Source organism: Myxocyprinus asiaticus, chromosome 27, assembly GCF_019703515.2.
Source record: "Myxocyprinus asiaticus isolate MX2 ecotype Aquarium Trade chromosome 27, UBuf_Myxa_2, whole genome shotgun sequence".
Taxonomy (NCBI): Eukaryota; Metazoa; Chordata; class Actinopteri; order Cypriniformes; family Catostomidae; genus Myxocyprinus; species Myxocyprinus asiaticus.
This window is the reverse complement of record NC_059370.1, coordinates 10,103,180-10,131,116: the sequence shown is the minus strand read 5'-3', so window position 1 is coordinate 10,131,116 and position 27,937 is coordinate 10,103,180. Positions and strand designations below refer to the sequence as shown.

Here is a 27,937-nt window from a genome sequence, read left to right as displayed (position 1 = left end):
TTTTGTTATATGTTCTTCTACTTTGTATACTTTGTAAATAGTTTTCAAGGATGAGGGCATGTCTCGCAATGTATCCATGTTGGCATCTGCCTAATTTGGTTTGGTTCTACCAAGTAACAGATGCATTTTCACTGAAATACTGTAGATACTGAAGACAGCCTTTGATGTCAAGACCAAAAGATTTGGGAAGTATTTTTTCTCTCTTTTAAAAATATTTATTTTATAATCCCAACCATGCAAAATTATATGGCAAATTGCACTAGGTGTAAATAGCACCTGCCACACAGCATGGCTATTTGCACTGAAATAGTCTGGTGGAAACATTGAAATTAAAAACAAACTGCACCCCCAAATGTCACTTCATTGGTGTAGTGTGTAAAGATGCTGTGGGTGTGCTTTTCTCGTACAGAAGACTGGGTTCGACTCCCAGTTTTTCCTTTCCTGCTTCCTGTCTCCACTCTTAATATTTCTTTTAATACCGCTTATAATAATAAATAGAAATTAAGGTTGTTTTCCTTTGGTTTAGGGGTAGGGGTAGGGATGGGTGTAGGGTATTTGTGGGACTCTAAATATAGACAATAAACACCAGCTGAGTGAATTAAAAGACAACCAACTGTGTTTAAATGACAAATTGATTGCAAATGTATTGATGACTCCCCTATTTAAGCCCAGTGTAAAACATCATACGTTTATTCTCAAAAAGTTCAAGTTTTGTGTAAACTAGTACCTTCTGCCTGAAGAGCTGCAGCAGTCATAGTGCATGCAGGAATCTTTCAGCTAAGAAGGGTTGCCTCATGCACACTGACTCCCTGTGCCCAGCAGTGGCACTGACAGAGGCAGATGGCACAGTCTCAGGTCTAAGGAGAGGAACACAGGATGCCAGGGCTGCACGGGTGACCCAGGAGAATCTCTTAAAGAGCAGTAGGCCACCTCCCTACATGGATCAGGGCTGGGTGTTAATGAGAAAGATGCAAAGAGAGAATCAGGGGAGGAGGACAGCAGAAGAGAACAGCAGAAGAAGGGAAGACGCATTGATAAAAAAGACAAAAGAGCAGATGTAGGTGAACAGGTTGAGAGAGACTAGAGAAAGAGGGAAGAAAGGAACATGAAAGGTTGGACATCACTAATAATAGCTGTGAGATAATCAAGCATACTTTTTGGCTTTGTTCACACAGTTTCTGGGACTGACAACCATATTTACTGACAGGTGTAATAAGAATAGGTTCCAAAAGAAGCCAAAGCATCTAGCACAACTCCACTCTCTGCACTGTACTCATATGGTGGTTGGTTTTGAGCTGGTGAGGATTCGTTCGTAAATGAATCAGTGTTTTTGAATGAATCGTTTGAGTCAACAAACTATTCGCATTCACCTCCACAGTTTTGGTCATAAACGATTCAGCGTTGTTTAACGAATCACTTGAGTCAGTGATTCAATGACTCACTCACATCATAAAGGTGCTCATTTGTTTCAACCTGCTGGCGTGAAGGTGTAATCTCCAGAAATGTTGTCTGAACGAATCAGTGACCAAAATCAAAGTGAACCATGTATCAAAAACCCACCACTATTTGGACAGCAATTCCTGAGTGAACACAGACAAGCGATAGTGTTACAAATATGTTTCCATCCAAATTCCGAATTACATTTTCTTGACACAAAATAAAAGTTGTAGCCACTGTAGCTCTTTTGTTCAATGAAATACATTTCTTGGGGTTTAGAGCATGCAGACAAAAGCCTCTCATGAACCTCATGTTTTCTAGTGTTTAGCGGCAAGTGAAATTAGGTAAGAAATCTGGGAGCCAAAATGTGTCAGACAGTTCTGGGAGGTAATTGTAGACAATCATTTTGATTACAGGCTTTGGCTCTATTGGTTCAAATTTTTTATGATATTGTTTATATTCTCTGGGAAAATTATGTATTCACATGGCTTGTTGAGGATCAGACACATGACTTTTTTGATGCGCATCTATATCCCTTATAGATGCGCATCTTCTTGTCAGATATATTCACCTCAAGCAAGCGTATACATTTTTATGCACATTTTGGAGATTTTCTTCACATCTAGTTGTCCATCCAGTATTTGCATGCGATATTTAAAAAATTGCAATAAAAAACCTGGTTGGAAAGCTAGCTGGTGAAGCATTCCACCCAATGCTGTTGGTACTAAATATCTGCACTCTTGGACAGCTGATTGGCCAATCGCATTTGAGGAACTAAGGGTTGAATATTGCTCTATTTAGCATTACATGACTAACAGCCATATTCAACTGCATAAACACTGTGAACACAGCCTTTAAGTCCTGATGTGGAGGAACTACAGATGAACAATAGGGAAAAAGGTGTGAGAGGATGGATGAAAACCTGTATCTGTGTTTGGTTTTCTTTCTTATTTATACCAGCTTTTTTCTTCTTCTTCTTCTTCTTCTTCTTCTTCTTTCTTTTTCAAAACTAACCTGAAATTTAAAATTGAAACTCAAAGCTGTTCTTTACCAAGGGAGATCATGCTGATATTCCCATCATCCTCTGCTCCTGCCAGGTGTGTGTTTTTGTGCAGTGGGCCCAGCAGAACATCACCAATGCATTATGGGATGCTGAGGGGTGGGGGCAGGATGGGGACAAGAATAATGAATATTTTATAGAACATGAGAGGGACCAAACTGGGGTCATCGGGAGATCATCAGCTGAGCCCATCAATATTACATGACACTTCCACATGTATTGTTCATGGAAGGGGAATGTCCTGGGGTATTCTTTTCAGATGAATCAGTGGAAGTTGCAAGAGGAAAGTTTTATGATAGGCTTAAACTTTTTCTAGTGTATGTTATACGCTACTGGTAAATCTGACATTTAACAGATGCTGTAGCAGAAAAGCTCTGCTAAATTCAAGATTACAACATTTTAATTCACTACCTGTATACTACAGTATGTTGATACTATAAAGTGATGTCTAGGGATTTGGAAGCTTTTGCCACCTGCTTATCACAGTTTCCATTTCACTAAAACACACCACATGTATTCACTTATTAATCTCTGAGAAAATTACGCAATGTAAAATGTTGCAAGCTATTATTTTAAACGGATTACATAGGAGTTATAAATAATACAAATACCAAATTATCCTAAGTCCACAGTACAATACACCAGGTCAAATCATTTTATCAATAAATGCATTGTAAAGGACAATAGAATACCTTTTACAACATTGGGTGTAATCTGATTACAGAGTAATTTATTTCAGTGATTTGATTACTTTTAGTCAAAAAGTAGTGTAACATGTTACATTTTAAATTCTTCCAATCAGATTACAGTTACTGACTTTCAATTAAAGTGATAGTTCACCAAAAAATTATATCATCCCAGACGTGTATGACTTACTTTCTTCTGCTGAACACAAACAAATATTAGACTCCAGTGGTTAAATCAATGTCTTCTGAGGCGATTACAGTATGTAATTACTTTTTCAATATAAATATTGACAGCCGTATCCTTGCCGATCATGATTTTAAGCTCGATAACACTTCCTATAGCGTTATATGGCGTTCTGCACATGTGTCAAGCACTAGGAAGTGTAATAGAGCTTGAAATCATGATTGAGCATCGAGACTGCAATGGCAAGACATACAGTGAAAAAGGAATGAATGTTTTTGTCTGTTCTCACCCAAAACCAACTGGATCCCTTCAGAAGGCCTGGATTAAACCACTGGAGTCATATGGATTAACTTTATGCTGACTTTATCTCCTTTTTGTGACATTTAAAAGGAGTGCACCTCTTATTGAAAGAGAGAAATATGACTTGCATACAACAAATATAGACATTATTTTGAATTTGTGAAGTGTTTTAGAAAGTAACTTAGAAGTAAAGTAATTAGTCATTTGATTACTTTTTTCTATTAAGTAATCAGTAAAGTAATGATTACCATTTTAGAAGAAGTACCCAACACTGCTCTTGTATGACAAATGACACAACACTGTAGTGAAAGTCATACGGATTCATACGAGTCCAATCGTACTATATCATACGAATTAGCAACATGAGAGTGTGTAGCTATAGACATAATCAATAAATACATTTCAAACTACAACACATAATACAAAATCTTCTGAACAAGCCATAGTTTCGATACATATATATGCCCGACAGTAATCAGTATTTGAGCAGTGAGGTTCAGCATGCTGTGAGATTTTCATGTGGGGGCAAAGAATGAATATTTATCAATCTGAAGTCCTGTAGCGTAGAGATAGTACATGGTTGTAATGAGATGACACACAGTGCAAAACCAATATATATATACAGTATATGATCATAGCATTTCAACATTACTTCACTTGTACCAGATGAAAATAGAAACATCTGATGGCACTACTCACCCAATAATTGTCTTTTTCATGTCCTGTGTCAGGGGCGTTTCTAGGATTTGAAGACATCGTGAGCTGAGGGTATGTATATGGGTGTTTAATGTTTTTAACTTTCCCTGTACTCTTTACCATGAGAGAAATCGTTCCAAACTATTCAGTCCATGCGGAAGCGGTCCGAAAGACTGAATCGCGAGCCTATTCACACTGTTTTGCCTTCCCGTTTGAGCAATTCATTGAAAAGATCTGACTCAAATGAGTGATTCTTTGGGAATCAGGAATCACTATTTCTGATTCTAAACAAGCAACAGAAATTTTAAAAGGCAATCAATTCGTCATTATTAAATAACGACTTACTTACTGAGTAACAATAACCAAAATTTACTTAGGAATATTCTGGGTTCAATACAAGTTAAGCTCAATCAACAGCATTTGTGGCATAATGTTGATTAGCACAAAATAATAATAATAACAACAATAATAATAATAATGATAATAATAATTTATACTTGTCCCTTCTCTTATTTAAAAATAATAATAAAAAATAGATAAAAAATAAATAAAAAGAAGCAAAAATCTGTGTTACTTACAATGGAAGTGAATGGGGCCAATCTGTACCTAAATATTAAAATGTACACTGTTTCAGAAATATAGCTGCAAGACATAAACATTATGTGTGTTTACATGATTTTAGTGTGATAAAATCGCTTACTAGCCTTTTCTTCGTTGCCATGACGACGTAATGCCATTAACCCTAAAACCCTCAAATGACCTTAAAAGTTTCGATTTACACAACTATACATCTCAGATAATACATGAGTTTTAACAGAAGAATTAATGTAAGTTCTTTTATAAAATTATAAGCTTCACATTTCTGCCTTTAAATCCTCCAAAAATTGGCCCCATTCACTTCTATTATAAGTGCCTCACTGAAACCTTTTTAAAGAAGAGAAGGGATGAGTCGAATACATTTTTGTGGTAATCAACATTATGCCACAATTGCTGTCGACTGAGCTTAATTTGTATTGAACCTGGAATATTCCTTTAATAAGTCTCTCTTCAGTTCCACTCCAAAAAGTCTAGAACAAAAAAACAAAAACAAAAAATAGTTGGGGTTAGACTAAAATCATTTGGGGCTCGAGCCCCAAATGATTTCCCCTCTGGCTATGCCCCTGTCCTGTGTTGTGTTTGCTGCTGATCACATCTCTGGTTTAAGGGCTTGGCAGTTTTCATTGTAAGGTTACATTTCTCAGGCTCTGGCAGTGTCTATGTGAGACTCTTGTGAAATGATATTGCTCACTGCTGTATAAGAATTTTTGTGATTTATTTAAGTAGTACAGCAGGCTTAAAAATGAAAAAAACCTCAGAATTTCTCTCCACTTCATGTGAAGTATGCACTTGTGTCAAACAAGGTGTTGTGAAACAGGAACTTTGTTCCTCTGTGTGGTTTTATCAGACAGAACATTTGATTTTACAGTTGAACACACCAACACAGAGACTTTAAAACATTTAATACAAAAGCAGATATTAATCTGATGTCTTTGGCATGCAAACCCATACAAAACAAATTATAAATTGTACAAGAATTGATCAGAGCATACAAAGTTATTCATAATTCAAACAACATTCGTGTAAAAAAAAACTCCCCTATACACACACACACACAAAGCCTTGTCCCTGGCCCTTCTTTTCGTCCTTTGCCGGCTGGAGTGTGGGCCCCTCACCTGGCTTAGATCAACAGATGTTGCTCAGCAGGTTCTCAGGTTCCCTGTGTATGGCCTGGGTCCACAGCTCTCATAGGTAATTAAAGGAGCTAGCTCTCATACCACCACTACTGGGTCACTGTACAGGGCACACACACACACACACGCACACACACACACACACACACGTACACATGCTTGTTGGCAGTTCAGTTTAGACTTGCCTCTGATGAAGGGAAAAGACTCTCGTGACTTCTGAACTTGCTAAACAAAACAGACCAGCTGTAGAGTGAAGGAAACCAGATGAAATTTTAAAACTAATGTCTGTCTGTCTGGCTGGCTGGCTGTCTGCCTGCCTGTCTGTCTGTCTATATATCTACAGTATATGCCTGTCTGTCTAATAGGATTGCTCAGAGTCTTGTGTTTTATATTATACAGTCTAATATTAAAAGCATAAGGTTGTATTTAATTTATCTGCAAGATCAGTAACTCAATTTATTTTGCTATATTCACAACAACTACTGTATAATGTCCAACCAGACCGTTGGGAGCAATAATAGTGTTTTGTTTTCTTTTTTGTTCTGTTATTTTATTATTATTATTTCATTGCATTTGTACACTAATCCTGTTGATTTAATGCAAAAACAATTGAAGTTGTACAAACAACCTCAAATTTTTTGCTAAGAGCCTACCAAATGTATTACTGTTTGGCAATATGTGTACTTCTGGTTTGATTTGCATATACTGTAGTCAATGTAGAATTATGTGCTTTATACTAGGAAGGCTCAAACTGAAAGAAGATGACCTCAAATAGTGTATGCTCAATGAAGTCATGTTAACACCTATCCAGACAACATAACAGCACAACAGTCCATACATAGCATCAGTACTTAAGGAGTGGAGCAGGTAATGAATATTTTGCAGTGTTAAGTTTCCTATTAAGCGTTGACATTTCACTCTCCACAGTGGGTGGTACTGGCTCAAACTGACAGGTTGAGGAAAGGAATTTCCATGCAAACTCCAGGCATGTTTTTTTTTTTTTTTTTTTTTACGCATCCGGTAAGTGTTCATGTGTTAAAGAGAGCACGAGAGAGGGTAAATTGAATTCTGCAGGAAACTACACCCTCATAGCTTTCTTTGTTCAGACACCAATAAATGCATTTAAAATTCAAATGAAGTGTTATATAAACACTAACACAGAATACATGCACATCAATCAAATAGTAGCCCATATACTGTAAATGTCTATCATCTGCAGTTTACCTTCAGTATATGATGCAACAACATTAATATCTAATGTTAAAATGTATTTGAGAAAAGGAAACAAGTCCAGCATTACTTAAAAAAGAGCAGAAGAAAACACCACTCATTCAATAATTGATAAAACATAAAATGATAAACTTCTTTAAATGCTCAGAATTGTTTGTCTGTTTTTGTACAAAAGCAGAGCATTTCTGAAATGGTTGTAAGTTTATTGAAGCGCGTTATGCATCAATAATTGATGTTGATGTGGTCTCTAACCTCCTTACTATAGGAAAGCTCAGCAGGATCTCAAACTTCACATGCGAGTCAGACAGAGTTACAAATAACCCCACTGTTTTACTTAAAATCTCTATAGTTTAAACACACACACACACACACACACACACACAGAGAGAGAGAGAGAGAGAGAGAGAGATAGAGAGAGAGACAAATCTGCAATTTTATTTCATACATTAGGCCTTTCTAGTCTCCCTTTGTCCTGTAACTCCAAAAGTCCTCCACAGCACTTGTTATCTTGCACTAAATTTCACTCTCGAGCGTCCATGTGTAACGTTGAAAAATAGTGTTTTGTCGCCATCTAGTGAAAATCTCGTGGACACATTTGTTAACGTGCTGTGTGATGTCGGGTCGGTGAGATATGGACTCTCCTTTTTCTTTGGTATATTATCAGCACACTCTTTCTTTAGAAACCTTTAGAAACTCTTTCTTTTTTTTTCTGATGGTTTTAGATGTTGAAAAAAATAACATTGTTCTCATACATGCTGTTCTCGCTGATAATTAAAATTAATGAACTTTCTTCATAGATTCTCATACAAATAAGACATTTCTTGATGGTTTGCATGCACCGTTACCCAGATTTACCCATTCAAGTCAGTGATTAAGAGGGTCAATACAATTCGATGTCTGTTCGGTTTTGAATCTTTTAAAAACTGAAAAATCATTTTACAAGTGTTTTTGTTTTATCATTAAAGGCACATGTTAAAGATTTTATAAGTCATTGTCCAACAGCCAGGTCAAGCTAAATGACTTAAAAAAAATTCAGATGTCCACCCAGGCTGGACAATAATAGAGAGGACAATGGACATTAACAGGGTGGACATTTAGTGGGTAAAATTAATCTGTCATATTTGTAAATTAAAACTGATGATTGATGATTTCTGTTCACATAAATATATTGACATTTTAAAATTACACCAATTTTCCCTATATCTTCTATAACAGAGTGGACATGTTATGCTTGACCACATATATAACGTCAGAAAACATACAGAAGTATTATTTAAACACTTTTTTTTTCATTTTTTTTTTCAATGGCTGATGTTACCTCCAGTGTCCACCTCATTTCATAACATAATGTAGATCTTCAATTAAGGTGACAGTATAGTAACAGAACAGGGACACACACACAAAAAACTCTACTATCAGTGTAGAAATTACACGTTTACCACAAGTGAACACATATTAGTGAGCGAATGCAATACTAAACCCTTAATTGTATGGAGAGAATACAATATCTGATGATTTAGTACTTATGTTTGACGTGCAGCTCTGGTGACATGAAGAAATTATGCAATAAATGTAAATTATTTCAATTATTTTATTTTAAATATATATATATATATATTTATAGGCCCACATCAGTGTGTAATATTTTAATTACTCTTTATACTTTTTTAAAAAGCCTGATGTTAAAATTGTAGTTGGTTGAAATTAATTGAATTTTACTGGACAGCGGATGACAGAACAACAAGAATAAGAACATTAATATTAGATTACATCAAAAAGGAGAAAACAGAGAATGGAAATAATAGGGGAAAAAAACATTAAAATGTGTTTAATAATTTGTCAAACAGTTTGACAGTTTTGACACTTTTTTGTTGTTCTGTATTCTGAATTATGAAGGCCAATATTAAAGATGTATATCTGATGAGAATTTGCATTTAAGAATAAAATATTTTTTCAATAATATTATCACATTAGCTATATATTCTACGTTATGATCACAATGAGAAAAGTAACATTAAATCACACAATGTTAACCCTTGTGCGACGTTTGGTAAATTTTTGTCTTTTTCATTTTTGTTTTTTCGATCATTTTGGCTGTGTTAATGCCAACGCATACATTTTGCCAAAGGTGTGTATTTTTGGGGGGAATTTTAATATTTCAACCTCAGTTCCTATAATACATCTATTATACACTGTGTACACAAAATAGTTACACTCAGGACCTTAAGGACAAAAATGTCCCCATTAAAACTGCAATATTTGATCCCAGTGCCATTAAAGCATAAAATCATGAATTCTATGATATTACGCTTTCATTCCGGAGCCCTGGCTTCAAAATTTACATTTTTAATATTTTCCACCAGATGGTGCCATTTTCCTCATGTTTAGCCTATGGAGCATATACATGCTTTTTTCCTATTTTCTGTTTGCTGTATTATAGAACACTGCAGGCCAATTGAATAAATGATGCAGCCAAAATTGTGTGGGTGTGTTGGTATGGATGTCAGAGTGTATTTTGTATGTGTGTACTGAGAAATTTGCATGTGTGTGTGTGTGTGTGTGGGCAGGCTTAAGTGGTTTACGAGGACTTTTTTTAGGTTACAGACTGGTAATTACAAGGGTAATATGAGGACATTTCTAGTGTCCCCATAATTCAAATCGCTTAAAAAAAAAACATACTAAACGATGTTTTATTGAAAATGTAAAAATGCAGAAAGTTTTTTGTGAGGATTAGGTTTAGGGGATAGAATCTATAGTTGGTACAGTATAAAAATCATTATGTCTATGGAGAGTCCTCATAATGATAGCTGCACCAACGTGTGTGTGTGTGTGTGTGTGTGTGTGTGTGTGTGTGTGTGTGCAGGTTTTGCTATACTTGTGAGGACCAAGTATAGAGAAACAACCTGTTCTATGAGGACATTTCTGGTTGTGAGGACCTTTTGGGTGGTCCTCACAAGGGAAATGACATATTAAATTATGTTTTTTTGAAAATGTAAAAATGCAAAAAGGTTTCTGTGAGGGTTAGGTTTAGGGGTAGGTTAGGGGATAGAATCTATAGTGTGTACAGTATAAAAAACATTATGTCTATGGAGGGTCCTCACAAGTATAGCAAAACCAACGTTTGTGTGTGTGTGTGTGTGTGTGTGTGTGTGTGTGTGTGTGTGTGTGTGTTTGTGTGTGTGTTTGTGTGTGTGGTTAAAAAAAATTAACTTAATGAAAGTGGAAAATAATATTAATATAATATTTTTATGGCAGTTTTTTGACGCTGACATTTTTGTCCTCTAAGGTCCTGAGTGTGAGGTTGTTTTATTTATTTGACACTGCACAAAAAATAATGCATCAAAATCAATGTTGTTGCTAATCGTTGACATATCCCAGACTGTGAAATTCCCTTTAGCATTTTGTATATGGAAAATAACACAGTGGAACACATTTTTTTTTATTATTATTATTTTTTTTTATTATTATTATTTTTTTGGTTCCTGGGTAGTAAGTGTTATTTCCTAATTGCTATGCCTCAAAAGTATAGAAAATGGCTATTATTCTGCACAAACTTTGCTTTTGTGACCAGGACATTGATATTTTTTAAATTACCTATTTTCCAGAACATTCCAGATAGATTCAGTGCTGAGTAAACAAGGAGTAACTTCTAGAACTTTCCAGGTATATAAATAGTAGTATAAATATAGGGGCCTTACGCCTACCAGTTCAGTTTAGTTCCAGCTGCCTAAGTGGATACATATCTGCATTTTTCTGAGATGGCATCAAGAGGCTGCAAGCATCCGGCAGACGAATTTTGCTATGTCTGCGGCCAATTTATCAAGACAAGAGCAAAAAATTACTCCGTGGGAGCATCTGCTAAGATGAGTGAGGCCTACAAGGCATATTTCGGCATGCCTGTTGGGGATCAAGACAAACCCTTGGCACCTCATTTCACATGCGAGCACTGCAAAAAAAACTCTGGAAGGTAAGATGGACAATTGTTGCCCGGAATCTTATGTTATAATATTATGTTAATTTTTAAAATTGTAAAAAAAAAATATTTTAAAATGTTTTTTTGGGACAGCAGGGACACCAAGGCGCACTACCACAGGCAGGACTGGCCACAGCGGACCGAGTTCTCTGTGGGGAGGAACAACATCAAGTGGGAGCCACTGTTGGACCCCCGGAAGGTGCTGATGCCATCACTGCACATCAAATTTGTCAGAGCACTAGATAAGGAGTCGGCAGCCTTCAAGTACCATCAAGACTTCTTCCCTAAGCTGTCTGAGGCAAAGGTCAAAGCCAGTGTCTTTGTCGGACTTCAGATAAAGAAGATCCTGGAGTGCAATGAATTCCCCAAGAAGCTCACTAGTAAAGAGAAAGCAGCTTGGAACAGCTTTGTCGCAGTGGTTCGGGGCTCCTGGTCAATCACAAGGCCAAAAACTATGTGGAGCTGGTTGAGACTCTGGTGAAGAACTACGGCACAATGGGCTGTAGGATGTCCCTCAAAGTCGGAGGAGGAGCAAGGCGAGCGCTTCCATCAGGATATACTGGACTTTGAACGGCGCTACCAAGGACAGTATAACGAGAACATGATGGGAGACTACATTTGGGGGCTGAGTCGTGAAAGTGATTTACAGTATAATCGTAAATCTCGAAAAACGACTCACTTCTGAATCTTTTGTAGTCATTTTTGTATTACTTTAGTATAAATACATGTTAATTTGGATTCATATGTTGTTTTTTCTGACTTTATGTGAACGAAAAGACACAAATTCGCCTGTTTTCTCATTGGAAATAGGTACATTTCAAAATATCACTGTCCTGGTCACAAAAGCAAAGTTTGTGGGGAATAATAGCCATTTTCTATACTTTTGAGGCATAAGCAATTAGGAAATAACACTTACTACACAGGAACAAAAACTGTGTTACATAGTGTAATTCTTTTTTTTGTTTTGTTTTGTTTTTTTTTAAAAACAACAGTGGCATTATATAAATAAAATGGCATTTAAAGGGTTAAAACCCTGAAAATGAATTAGTATTTGGTAGTTATGATCAGGACTGATGTTGGTCAAAAAATTAACTCAAAAGAAAGTGTACAATAACATTAATAAATAATATTATTATGGCAGTTTTTTGACGCGGACATTTTTGTCCTCGAAGGACCTCTGAGTAACTTTTTTAAATTGTCCAGTAGTGTCCAGTCAAAACATTCAAAACTCAAGATTCACTTTACAAAAGTTGCCATTTAAATTTAATTTTTTTTTAAATAGCATGAAATGCCCATTGGATCAATGCATTTGATAATAGAAGTGATATGCTATTTTAAACGTTAGAACAATAATATTTCTTGTTAATAGCTCACGTCATGCTTTTTATCTCAAATTTGCTGTGACGCTGGAGAGAGGGTCCATGAATAGAAAGCGTGTATTTCTCATTAGTGACAAGCAGAAAAAGAATGTGTACTGTGTGCATATGTGTGGCATTAGTTTTCTGACCGACGTGCATGCTCTTTCACTCCCTCTTTTCTCAGGGGCATTTTGTTCACAACCGAAGTGGCTCGTAATTTTGCTATATTACGGGAGCTTATGCATTTGAATTCAGAGAGAGCAGCATCTCTGAAACAGGACTTTACAGGACGGTCTAAATAGGAAACAAACCGTGACACAAACCGTCATACTTTGTTTATCTTTATTAACCTTTTTAGTTGAAGAGTAACTAGTTTGCCTTCTATTAAAAAATCAACTACAACAACAGTGTCATATAATTTAATGTAAAGTCAGACATCAGTTGCAGCTGCAAATGTGAGAGGCAGAATTAAAAACAGGACCAATAGCACTTATGGAAAAATCTCACCTACAAAGGTAAGTAGATTCTTCAAGACAGTAAAACCCTCCAAGACGACCACCAAAGCTCAGAAATCCATGAAAGTGAAGCCATTCAAGACAACTGGAGGAACCAGGAAAGTTAAGAAGCCCATGACATTAAAACCCTCTCTGGTGAGCACGAGAGCTTTGAGACCGACGACAGTAAAGCCAACAGATTTATCCCCTTTTCTCCCCAATTTGGAATGCCCAATTCGGTCCTCATGGTGGCACGGTTACTCACCTCAATTCGGGTGGCAGAGGACAAGTCTCAGTTGCCTCTGCTTCTGAGACCGTCAATCCGTGCATCTTATCACATGGCTTGTTGTGCATGACACTGTTGAGACTACCAGCATATGGAGGCTCATGCTACTCTCCGCGCTCCATGCACAACTTACTACGCACCCCATTGAGAGCGAGAACCCCTAATCGTGACCACGAGGAGGTTACCCCATGTGACACTACCCTCTCTAGCAACCGGCCAATTTGGTTGCTTAGGAGACCTGGCTGGAGTCACTCAGCACACCCTGGAATCAAACTCGTGACTCCAGGGGTGGTAGTCAGCGTCAGTACTTGCCAGCACAGATTAAATTAAAATGCATTATATGGTCAGAAGTATGGGAAAATCTCGGTTTCCATCATGATGTATTACAGCTGACCATGTGATCTTAGCTTGAGAATGATGAAAAAATAAGGACTTGTACAGCACATCTGCTAGAATTAATGTTGATGTCTGTTAGGCAGAGAACATGCTGTTCAGTCATAGAGAGAGAGAGAAAGAGAGAGAGAGAGAGATGTTATCGTTCCACTCAAAGAAAAGTGTTTGTCTCAAGAACCCACTTTAAGCAATCCAGTTGTCACCACAAGCAACAGCTCATTTTCTTCTCAGTTTCTCAGTTGGTCTTTCATATGCAGACTTGAGGTGTTTTAGCTGGTTTGTTGGTGATAGGTAGTATAACAAGCCCAGTTACATCCAGACCTCTCTAAACACCTCTTAAAGATGAGCCCAGAGGCACTTCAAACTCAAACAGGGTGGATGTGTTTCATGTGAGGTACACCGGACACAAAAACCTGGTTCTACAGCCTCGCTGTCAATATATTTATTTGGAGCATAACATTTTTAAAAGGCAGCAGAACAGTACTCCAGGTCAAAGTAATTGGGTCATCTAAACATCAGCAGTGCCTCTGAGTTTCACGTGAATTGGGGAGGATTGCTGACTCAACAAACCATCGCACTGACTCCCTGTCAAGAGCCAGATGTGCATTTCTCTCAAAGAGAGTGAGATCACTTTTAAATGATGTGCAAATACACAAGTTTAAATGCTATACTGTAACTCATCTGCTTATTCACCATTTGTTACAAAGACAAAAGGACTGTAAATTATACAAATGGAAAATATTCAACAATGTCACTTCTGAATATGAAGATTTGCTTTGTAGACAAAGTTATGGTGAATTATCACCAGCATCATAAAACTTTAGCTCAAACTTAGTCTAAAATGGATGACAGTTCCATTTGAGGGCAGAATACATCACTTTTTAGACATTTGGACTGCGGGACAATTTGTGTTGTTAGGAATGTATGCCCAACATAATCTGTGATCAATGTAATGAAACTATTATTTTCAGTGATGGCTCAGAGTTGATTGTGTTCTGTGCCTATTTCAAATATAAGCAACAGAGTTTCTCTTCTTTACACTAGAAATAATTGTTTGTTTTTCTCACTCAGTTCTAACTTCCCTCTCTCACCTTGAGACTGTGCTTGAGGGGGTTTAACTTTCTGGATCTGGGGTATTATATTTAGGGGGTTTTAACAGAGTGAGGTTTTTAGTGAGGGTCTTTGCTGTCTCAGAATGGCCTCCTTTGGGTCTGGAGTCTCTAAAAGTCAAAGACTCGCAGCTTCAGGCTTCTTCTCACAAGCGCATGGGCCTAGGGCCACACAGGGGCCGACTCAATATACAGGTGCGCCTCACTACAGCCAAAAACGTAACATTAGTTTTCTTCTGAATTGTGCTTCCTCTCTGCATCATCATAAATATAAATTATCCATCATTAATAGTATCTTTGGGTATTTAAGTTTGTTCCTTGTCATTCCAAAGTTACTCTCTGTTGTGTGCTGTTTGGTTTTAAAGACTAGTGTTGAAGATGGAGACATCTGTGATGGAGCTTGGTGTGCCCAGTACAAAGACAAGAACCAGTGGCTACAGATAGATGCCAAGAAGCTCTCACGGTTCACAGCAGTCATACTACAGGGTTGCAGCTCCATATGGAGGTAATAGATTTTATGCATAATATACTAAATCATAATACCATAATTAGTATAAATAGTACATTATAAGAATAACATAATGTCACACTTTTTCTGTAGCTTGGATTATGTTTAAACCTTCAAGGTGCAGGTCAATAATGACACCATTAAATGGAAGTCATGCATGAACGGGACAGAGGAGGCAGTACGTTGGTCTGCTTATTACTAACTTCTGTGTGTATTATAAAACTGCTTGACTGCATTTACTGTAACTGACATGGACTCCCCCTCTCTCGTATACAAAAAAATAAATATACACGTTAAGCTCGACAGCATTTGTGGCATAATGTTGATTACCACAGAAAATAATTTGACTTGTCCCACTTTATTTAAAAACAAAGCAAAAATCTCAATTACAGTAAGGCATTTACAATGAAAGTGAATGGGGCCAGTTAATAAACATTAAAATATACCCTGTTTTAAAAGTGACATTATACGTTGACATAATTTTAGAGTTTTAAAATCTCTATACTACCTGATTTTAGTGTGATAAAATCGCTAACAGGGTTTACCAGCGTTATGTCGTCATGGCAACAAAGTTGTAATCAGGGGCAGACTGGCCATAGGGAGAACCGGGACTTTTCCCTGTGGGCCGGTCACCAAACGGGGCCGAAAAGTCGGTAATAAGATGAAACAGGCCATCACGTTAACCACCCCCAACAACTTTTGGGCCACTTTCTATGTAAAATACAGGGCCGATTTTTCTTTCCAGTCCGGCCCTGGTTGTAATATTGGATATAACTACACTGATAAGGTTTGTAAGTTATTTAAACCTATAATGTTTACGTCTTATGCCTATATTGTTGAAAAAGTGTGTATTTTAATGTTTATGAACTGGCCCCATTCACATCCATTGTAAGTGCCTTACTGTAATCGCATTTATGCCACAAATGCTCTCGATTGAGCTTATTAAAGGGTCACGTCATAAGTTTTATAATAATTTCATGTTTTGTTTTTTCAATTATAATGTAAAAGTTTATTTTTCATGACCACTTTCAGCACTCTCTCTCACCCTTAGAATTAACAGGCCATTTTTGCTGCTTGGCTTTTAAGACTTCTTTGTAACACCATCTTCCTGTGTGAAATGAGAACCAGTGTTTTGCTCTGTTCACACACAAGCTGCAGGTTTGCTGTCGGTTCCAATAAAGTTCACACTGCTCCATCCTTCAGTTCAATAACAGTCTTGGTGGACTCTCATGTTTTGCACTTATAGTTAGTTTTTCTGGTGTTTAGGACTAATTTATCATAGTTCCTCCTTATTACATTACTATGACTAGATGGGCCAAGTTTCTGAACAAAAATAGGCATGTAAATGAGCTTTTAATTATTTAAATTTTCTTCGAACTCTTATTTCAAAAGATCAAGGAACATTTGATGATAATCAAACATTTGATGATATGACCCATTTTAAGTGTGTCTATAAGGTAACATTACAGTTTTCCTGTTATTTAACAGAAAACAGCGAAATTAAGTCCCATTTTCCAGTCAGTAGGTTCCATCATTCACTGCTACTGTTGGATACTAGCCTCAGTATCTTTGTAACTTTATTACATCCATTCATCTTTCCCAGATTGGAGGCAGTCACTGGCAACAGTTGGCAAGGTTAAGCAGCACTTTTGAAAAGAATAGCCTGCCTACTGCGGACACCACTGTGCCAGACTCTTGCATGCCCTCCTTGGGCATAGAATAGATGTGTATGAGCAACCATGCCAGCTGTCACTGGCAAATGTCATTTGGATCGTATCAATAGAATCACTTATCAGAAGTAATCTTTTATGCAAACAGGTGTTTGAGGGGAACCAGGACAGTGAAACGCCGGTTTTGGCAGTTTTGCCCGAGCCAGCGGTGGCACGCTACATTCATATGAACCCTCAGACCTGGTTTAAGAATGTGACCATCTGCCTGCGAGCTGAGATTATGGGCTGTGAGCTGCCAGGTATGAAAAACGCAAACCATACATTGATCATTTATTTGGAAGTATGATTTGGATGATGAGGCAACTGAGACTTGTCCTCCACCACCCGGATTGAGGTGAGTAACCGCACCACTGTGAGGACCTACTAAGTAGTGGGAATTCCAAATTGGGAGAAAAAGGGGATAAAAGAAAAAAGAAAAAAGAAAAACAATTATATATTTTTTTAAAGTGGGTGTTACCAGAGACTATTTAGCAGAGATTAGCCACTTCTATTAAAATGAATGGTAGAAACTGGAATGCCCTACCAAGGAGCTCTAAGCACCCTATGGTCAACAGATGTAGAAAGGAAGTCCCGCCTTACTGGTAAAAGAGGCAATCACCTTTTAGATACAGATGCCTGTCAATCATCTGGAGAATGCGCATGCGCTTTAGCTATACAAGCCGGGAAAATTTTGTTTTTTTAGTGTAATTGGTGTAAAGAAGCACAATTTATGATACAAGCATTGTCAGATTTTACTGCTGATTTGAAATATGTTCTTTGATCATAATCTTGACAAACCGTTTTTTTTAGATTTCGGTGTTCCCCCATTCAAGTAGATAGGAACTGCACATTCATTACTGGAAATAGCCTCCCGGGAGCGTTCCAAAGATGGCCGACAGTGGACTGACTTGCCAGAAAGACTTTGGTGTTACACACCAGAATGGTTGAAATTTAAACTGCCAATCAAAAAAGAACAGCCTGATATCATTCACAAAAAAAAATGTGAAAGGAAAAGCACATTTTCTGAAGCAACCACGTCATCTTGTGTTGCTTCTATGACACTATTGTATCATACTGGAATAAGTGTGTAACTGTAGGTGGGTTTGTAATACAAGCAGTAAAATGTCTTGTTTTTCAAATTGTGTTATAGTAAAAGTGTTTGATTTCATAACATAACGGTGTGTGAGTATTAGAGGGAAAAATAAGTATTTATAAAGTCATAATCAGCCGTTGTAGACGTGATTTGTGTGAAAGTAAATAAAACGCACAGTTGTTATTAATTTCACCAGGAAACTGCGTCAAAATGTAGAATTCGGCAGGTAAAAGTCAGTTTGCAAAAATGTAGTTATAGTAACGTTCATTCTATGAGACTAGGTTGAAAAAGAAAGTCGTTTCAGATGTGAAAAAAGTTATTACATTTTTTATGAAAGTTTGTGTCATTTTAACTTAACTTTTTAAGAAATCAGGTTTAATAGTGGAATTCCTGGTGAAGAACTAAACTACCCATAATCCTGAAGAAAGATCCACCAATCAGAGAATCACAGCAAAGTGCTCTGCAGCGACCTCACACTCCCAGGAAGCACTGCGAATGATGCAAGTGAGTAGGTCTCCTGCCACTCTCAAACTTGTATATACTGCATATGAATATTTTATACTTAAAATGTATTGTTTCTATACTCATGTTTAATTTTAAAATCAATAGTTTTTCCACCATTTTTTAATTTGTGTCATTTGCAATGCATTATTGGATTGTAGCTCATTCCCTTGTGAGAGACACAACTCTTATGAAGGATTTTATGAAATCCCTGTGGGGGGAAAAACTGGGGAAAATACTTCCAGAACCAAGACAGCAGGCACCGTTGCACTCTATATGACCGTGAATGTGTTAAAAAAGTAAATGCACTCCACAAAAGTTTTTGTTAGGTAGCTTAAATTTACTTCTTCTGGTAACGTCTAAATTAACTCGTCAGAAATCGCTCATTGTAACAGCTGCACATATCCACTTTTTAGATCAAATGGTCAATTTTCATATTCATGTTCATTTCATGTTCACCAATTATTTTCTAATGATAATTGCTCTTTAGGAGAGTGGCCACACACTAGCCAGCACACTCCACAGGCAGGTAACAAATACCACACACAAACATACACAGAGAAAGATAAATGCAGATATATTTAAGTATATTCTCCATTTCTGCATCCTGGATCCCTTTTAGAGAGAGATTTCCATTTGTTTTGGAAAACATACCAATATATGAATTTATCTGGAGGGTTATGAATGCTTTGTTGATTTTATGAGATAAATGCAAACCTTTTCTTCCTTTCTTTCAGCTCATAAAGTCTGTGACTGAGATGTGCCCAGAGATCACCCGCATTTACAGCATTGGCAAAAGCTACGTGGGCCTAAAACTGTACGTGATGGAAATATCAGACAATCCAGGCAAACACGAGCTGGGTAAGTCAATTTACCTCTAAAGTGCTTAACTAATCCTGCAAAATGGCCCATATTGGCTGATATTGGAAAGCTGAAAACTGGATATTCAATGGGGGGGGGAGATTCAGGGTGGGACTTACCTTGAATTTCACCTTTAATTTCAAGGTGTAAGTTAGGGCATAAATACTGTATACACAGAAAAAAAAATTGTGTTGGAGATTGAACTGGAGTAAGTGTCATTAAAAGAAAAAGCACATTTTTATGCCATAAAGTGTTGTGTTTTTTTTTTTTAGCTTGCTTTTATTGCCCATTTCGGTACCAACTTTACAGTAAGCTTTTGTTTTGCAAGAGAATTTGAGGCCAATGGCACTGATCCACTCATGTTACAGGATATTAAGGCAGGATTTCACCAAACAATACTTTTACAGCATAATCACCAGGATGATCTATTAGTTTCTGGTGTTATCAGTGTTATGTTTTATAGTGAAATGAGAGCAGTTGAAATATAGACCAAAAAACCCCTCTCCCTCTCTCTTTTGCTCTGTCCATTTACACTGGGCAGCTCTTGTGTTTGCATTGGCCCGTGGTGCAGGTATTGGTTCTGCAGTGAGAGAGGTTGCCAGCTCTAGCGGTAGTTAACTCATCTCGTGCCAGCACTCATAATGCAGGCTGGAGCCAGAGATGCCATCGCAGAGAACTGTGGCGGCAGACCTCAGATGAACGCATCTAAAGAAATGAAAGTGGGAAGAAATAACCTCACCCGGTGTTTTAAAATCACAGAGCATTTCACAAGTGGATCAAAGCATGTGTGATTCTTTTTAAGAGGAAATTTCTCACAGGCACAGTAGGCAAATACTAATCTACAGTACTTTATGGCTTACACTCGAGTTATGGCTTCTCAGGAAATATATCGCATGATCTCACTTGCTTGTGTATATTATATGAGAACACAGTCATTTCAAAGGAATAAAAATGCATTAATGTGCTCTAGTGTTACGCACCACATACATCATGCCTGAAACTTCATAATTCATCCAAAAGTCAGTGTTTTCTTAACCAGTTTACTGTAACTCTTTGACAGTCCATGCATGTTCAGGTTTGTTGATATCCACCCAAAGTGATTGACTTTTTCAAAATTGTATTGATTTACAAAACAGACAAAAAAGCAAAAGCAAAGGAGACATTCTCAGTATTAACTGGCTTGCCTGATTGGTACATCATGTTTTGAGGTTGTACGCTTCATGCAAATCAGACTTATTCTGTTCCTGTATTGTAGGATGGAAAGCTACACTCAAATACTTTTAAGATGAACGTATTTCAATTTTAGAACAAATTTCAAATCAATCTAAATTAATTGATAAGGATTACTCAGTTGAGTTTAATGGAAATTTGTTATACAACTGAATGTGTACATTTAAAAAATAGAAGCTGACACTCTCTAAGCGGTTGACCAATCACAACAGACTGGGCCAGCTGACCAATCAGAGCAGACTGAGCTTTTTGGAAAGGGGGGCTTTAAAAAGACAGGAGATAAATCAGAGCATTTCTGACAGAGGGTGAAAAGAGGTGCTGCAGCAGTATACAGTATGAGAAAAATAATGTGTTTTCTGAACATTAAAGCATGTAAACCTATTATAGTAGACCCCCAAAATAAAATTATGAACCTGTAAATGAGCATAATATGGGCTCTTGAAATAAATGCTCTTTTTTTCAGTGAAGGAGGAAGTTTTCAGTTCTGAAACTTACAGTATGTTTTTAATAGTACAATGACCTCCTACATGTCAAAAGATCAAGGAAAGTTTGATTCCTCATGTCATGACCCCTTTAATATAACAAAAACCATTATACACAATTTATAACAATACATTTAAAACAGTGATCAATAGCAGCATTTAACTAAGGATTTTGCTTTAAAAAGAAGAACTACACTATAATTTTAGGGTTAGATTTGAAACAGTAAATAATTTAACAAACCGGTCACTAGAATAAACCACTTTAAAACGCTTCATATGAGAGAGATGACAATTTAAGCATGTTTGACTCGCTCATCTGTAAAGCTGCATGCACTATACAGTGACTTTTCTTTCTTTTTCGTTACTCCCCAACTCTTTTCCTGTCTACATTTATCAATGGCAAATCAGTGATGAGTCTGAATGGATGGGTCAAAGTTCAGTTAGCTGTTACTCAGATTCCTTCACTCCTCTGGAAGTTCATGTTCTTTGACAGGAACGGATGATGTTTTCTCAGTGGTGCTAACAAGAGCCAGATTGCTGAGACTAAATGGGTCAGCTGTTAGCCAAATAGAGTGGGGAGAGGTGGGTGGGGGATTTAACCATGAAGTAGTGGACCTGAAGTTCAGTTTGGCATCAAAACAGATGTAGTTTGTGCTCCACTTGGCTAAAAGAGGGTGCAGTTTCCAAGCCAAATCAATATTTGTAAAATAAATAAATGTAAAAAAAAAATTGTATAAAACAAATATATGAGCCAAGCTTGGTCAGATATGGTATGCACAGTTGCATCTCAGTTGCACATGTTTCTTGTTTTGCTTTAAGAAAAAGTCTGCAGAATTTGTTAAAAGAAAAAAGAAAACATATAAGACACGACAATGAAAAGTAAAAGTGCACCCATTTTTTCCCCATTGTAAATATGTTAAGATCTTAAGGAACAAGTTAAGGAAAAAAATAAGTGTTTCCTTAATTTTAGGATGATATTAATGGTCGACCAATGTCTTTTTTTTTTTTTTTTTAAGGACAGTGCCGACAGACATCTAGAGTGAAGGGTAGCTGATGGCCAATATATTGCCTATATTCTGTACAGTATATGGTGTAGTGATAGCAAATAAAACACAAACATTGCTTGAAGGGATAGTTCACTCAAAAATAAAAATTCTCTCATTATGTCACATGTTTGTGTGTTTTTGTTCATGTTTTCTGGTTTTTGATTTCATGTCTTTTATTTTGGAAGTTTAGTTCAGTGTAACCTTGTTCCAGTTTCTTGTCCTGTGATTTCCTGTTTCCCTCATGTGATCCTGTCTTGTATAGTCATGTGACCATCTTGTTTCATGTATTTTGTTCTTATTGGTTCTTGGTTTGTTAGTCTTGTCTCTTCATTGGTCCATGTGTTTATTGCCTTGTTATCAGTTTTGTATTCTAATTGGTTATCTTGTTAACCCTAGTCTGTGTATTTAAGCTCTCATAGTAGGCTCCTTCGAGAGGAGCAAAATCTGCAATGCACCGATCAACGGTGATCACCGCAAGGTGCATGTCGTTTAGAAATTTGGAGTGTAAAAAAATATTGTATCGGATTGCATCATACAACACGAAGCTCACTATACAGTACATATGTATCGTACGATACATAAACACATTAAAGTGTATTTAAAACCATGCAGCTCAACACTGAAACTGCGAAACAGTCTCCTCCCGGAGAGGCAGAGCTGAGCACTCACAGGAAAACAGAGCAACATCTACAGTACATAGGCGAGAAGATTGATAGGAAATGCCAAGTAGATTGTAACGTTACAGCTTGTTGGATTTTCCAAACAACGGTGTCATGTCCTGGCGTTACAGTACATGAAACATGTCGATATCGGTGGATTTGCAATGCAGAAGCAAGATGCTCATAAGTAACAAAAACAATTATTCAAAAATCTGACAACTTAAACCTGCGATTTCATGAGGTTTATTATTATCTGGTTTTCATGTCGAAATGTAAACAGGTATGAGTAAAGCACATGTTATAAGCCGGTAATTACACCAGTAAAGTTTACATGCAATGTGAAACTGGGGGAACAGGCCAAAAATAATTACGTGTGCCGATTGATAATACTGGATTATGCACATATATCGTAAAACCAGAGGTCAGGTTCCTCTCAAGTTTTTATTTTTTTTTTCACCACTAAATAACACTGAAAGAAGTTTTTTCCTTGCTACAGTCACTTTAGCTTGCTCTCTGGGGGCTTTAAGACATTAAGGCATTATCTTCTATAAAGCTGCTTTAAAATGATTTTTATTGCGAAAAGTGCTATACAAATATAAATTACTTGTGTAGACAAACAAATTTTTCTTATTACAATCAAACAGAATAAATGCAGTTGTATTGTTTAATTTACTTTATTATAGAGCTCTGCTTTTTGTTGCAAATGTCAGACTATGTTGTGTCATTTATGATTTAAAAGACATTTATGTTGAATTCTTGAATAAGTTTGAGCGAAACATTTGTGGGCACTGTTTTTTTTTTTAAAACCATATCATCAGTCTTTTCATCGTATAGTGACATTTGTGTATTGTTACATGCCTATTAGAAATGTGTCTGAGTGTGGCCCGACTTGCTCTGATGTCATGCTGACGCATGCCAGAAAACTCGTGACGGCGAGGCGGCCGTGCCAGGCGGCGCAGTCGGGCACAGTTGCTCTCCCCCGACTGCTCAGACTAAAGGCACGACGGGAAACAACTTGCTGATAACACAGCTTAATGCTTATTGGCTTAAACAATTGTGATGCCTTGTTCTTTTTTTAAATGTTTGATTTTTAAACTCTGATATCGTGTTTTTATATGTATAAATTATGTGTGAATATTCTCAACACTCTGACATTGCGATCTCTGTATGGGATATGTGATTGTCATTATATTTCCAAAATATCTAAAATATGTGTCTTTATTAAACTAAAAATGGATAGACACGTCTTATGGGAGAAATTAAATAACAGGCACACTGAATTTCTTGTTCATCATATTTATTTTAATTTGAAAGCAACAGAGTTTAAATTATATCCTGTTCTGCCTAAACATTACACATTATTTACTCACCCTCATGCCATCCCAGATGTGTACCACTTTCTTCTGCTGAACACAAACAAAGAATATAAGAAGATTATAAGAATATTTCAGCTCTGTAGGTCCATATAAAGTGAATGGTGGCCAAACTTTGAATCTTCAAAAATCAGGATAAGAGTAATCCATATGACTCCAGTGTTTAAATTAATATCTTCTAAAGCAATATGATAAGTGTGGGTGAGAAACAGATCAATATTTAAGTCCTTTTTTCCATAAATCTCCACCTTTGACCAGCACCAACCATTAGGTGGAGATATGCACAAAGAATGTGAATCGCCAAAAAAAACAGAAGAATGTTGAAGTTAAAGTGAAGGTGGAGATTTATAGTAAAAAAAAAAAACAATATTGATCGGTTTATCACCCAAACATATATCTCTTCTGAAGACCTGGATTTAACCACTGGAGTCATATGGATTACTTTTATGCTGCCTTTGTGCTTTTTGGACCTTCAACGGTCTGGTCATCATTCACTTGCAGTGTATGGCACTACAGAGCTGAAATATTCTTCTAAAAAAACTTGAATAAATGAGAGAATTTTCATTTTTGGGTGGACTCTTCCTTTAATTTTAAGAAACGCTGATGATGATACAGAAAGTATGCATTATCCATTTAAAAAAAGTAGTTGTACTTTTGAAATGCCACCATTAAGTCCTTGACCATTGTTGTATTGGCAACAGCAAAATAAATACATAAATAAATACAACTTTGTCCACCTTTAACACAAGGTGACAGTGAAATGTAATATGTAGATTGTGTGTACTTATGTAAAGGAGAATGTTTTGAAAGGCTTAACGGTTTCCTAACATTTAAGGAACTCCCCACCAGAGAGCACTGATTAAAAATGTTGGCCACAAAGGTCATGCCAAATGAACTTTGATTAAAATTAAATTTGGAATCAACAGACAAGAAGCAGTAATATCTATCCCTTAGAGTGGCTAGAGAGAGGGTGCCAGATTTCAAACCACTCTTTTAGCATACATCTGGGCAAAGCATGGAGGTATTTTTCAAAACAGAGCCCCATGTCTGTCCATCTACCGTAATGCACCTACAAGCTGCACAGACCCAAGTCTGACTGAAGCAGTTTTCTGTGGAGCAGTCGTTTAATCTAACAGCATGTTGTCTCCCCCTGCAGGTGAGCCAGAGTTCCTTTATGTGTCCAGTATGCATGGAAATGAGGTGCTCGGGAGCAAACTCCTTCTGAATCTAATGCAGTACATATGCCAGAAGTACAAAAAAACGGAACCAGCGCATCATCCACCTGGTGGAAGAGACGCATCCATCCTATTGCCCTCTATGAACCCTGATGGCTATGAAATGGCTTACAAGAAGGTAAGGAAAAGGAAAGTGATGGATTTTCAAGACAGTCATTGTTCATATTAATTGGTCATGTACAGAAGAACTTTGAAAAACACGATCATTTTTGCAGTTCTGTTTGTTCACACTTTTACTTGCTGTTAGTAAAGAAACGGTGATGTATAGAGCATAAGAACAACTTTGACCTATGTCTCTTGGACATATACCTTTTCTTACTCACAGTGTTCAGAGCTATCTGGATGGACACTGGGTCATTATAGTTATGAAGGCATTGACAAAATCACAACTTTGCAGACCTGAACACAGTGATGTGGGACGCCATTGAGCTGGAGACAGACAAATCTAAACCCCTCAACCATTACTTTCCCCATTCCAGAGCACTACACTTCAGAAGAAGCTTTGGTAATGTAGGCCTGTAAAATGTGTATGCAAAGTCTCAATGATTGAAATACATGACCAGTCAAATGTTGTGGACACTCATTGTTTATGACTATTTTACACTTTTTGAATAATAGTGAAGTCATAAAAACTATGCATAATTCCATTTGTGTTATTGCAGTGACCAGAAAATTTTAAATAAGTCACTTATTTTAGCTTCTTCAAAGTATAGATTCCCTCTACCTAGATTACATCTCTGCTCACTCAAAGGCATTTCCATGTATACGGGACACGTGGCTGCTTTTCCTTTACTCTGACATTTCGGAATTAGAATCTTGTGTTAAAATGTTATTCATACATAACATTTTAGATCAAAAGGTCTTTGAGATCTTGATAAAAAGTTCAGTGTGTCCAAATTTTTGACCGATACTGTAATACCCTAAAATTACCATCCATCTTTAAATGACCGTAAATTTAGCACTTCATGTTGCCATATGATTTGTTTGGTCCTATTAATACAATAACTGTCTACTTTCATCTTCAAAAAAAAATAATTCATCCTTTCTCCACTATCTCTCACCTTCCTCTCTGTTTGTTCTTCTCCGAGCAATTTGCAACTTTGTATTACAGCACTTCTCTTACTCCCTCCTTAGGATGAATCGCTTTTGTTGTATTCCTCATTTGTAAGTTGCTTTGGATAAAAGCATCTGCTAAAAGAATAAATGTAGATGTAGGGCTATAATTATGGTGCACGTTAATTTTGTGTGATTAATCATATGAAAAATAGCACGTTAAAATGATGAACGCAATTAATCATGCCACCCACCTGTACGATAATTCAGTAATAAGGACTGTTCCTACCATTGTAACAATTCAAGTTTAATGTACCACCCTGATGTTTTTGTGAATCTGGCAGTAGAGGGCAGTCAGCGCAACTCCAGCTGTACAGACAACACACCTCAAACCAACGACCAGCCAGCACAGCCATTCACAGATGACACGGCCTTGCACTCAAAGACAGCCAGACCGAGCACAACAGAATGCAGGGATCTCGGGTCACGTTTTTCCAACTATATTTAACTTGATACAGTGTCCTAAAAATACAGCGCTTATGACTAGAGATGCTGAAAACGAGTGAGACACTCCAAAGAGTATATCCGACGCATGAGTAAATTGTGTAGACAAAAATAGGCCATAATAGGGTTATGTTCACTGATATGAAAATAAAACAAGCAATATTTAAAAAAAATAAAAAAAAAATTTGAATTGTCTGCATGTTTGTCTGCTGCCACAATATACTGTATGTATATGATGGAATGTACTTGAATTACAAAAGGGCCTGTTTTTTTCCCCCAATTATGAATATTTTATTATTCTAGACTATCTTTTTTGGGGACCTTTCTCAGTAAATATTGATACATATGTGATTAAGCCGATTAATTAGTCGGCACATCATGCAATTTATTTGATTAAAAATGTTAACCGATTGACAACATTAAATTATTAGTATTTGTTCAAGGTGTCATCAGCTGGATGCAGACCAACCCATTTGATCACGGTGCTAGTCTCCACAGAGGGGATCTGGTGGTCACATTCCCATTTGACATGACTGAGCCCCTTAAGAGCACTCTCCCATTCCAGACGAGAGCTTCTTCCACTGGCTGGCCACGGTTTATGCCAGCACAAAATCACATGATGTCCAACCCAGACTGAAGGCCCTGCCATAATGAAGACTGACTTCGTTACAGTAACATCAATGGAGCGAGCTGGCACCATGTTTGGCCAATCTCAGAGCTTGAGCCCCATGCCAAATACGTTTACCT

General features: G+C 37.0%; 1 pseudogene; it reads left to right on the top strand.

Moving 5' to 3' along the window:
* The first annotated feature begins 794 nt into the window (after nt 1-794).
* LOC127417552 (probable carboxypeptidase X1) overlaps nt 795-27,937 on the top strand; it is a 29,920-nt pseudogene continuing 2,777 nt past the window's right edge.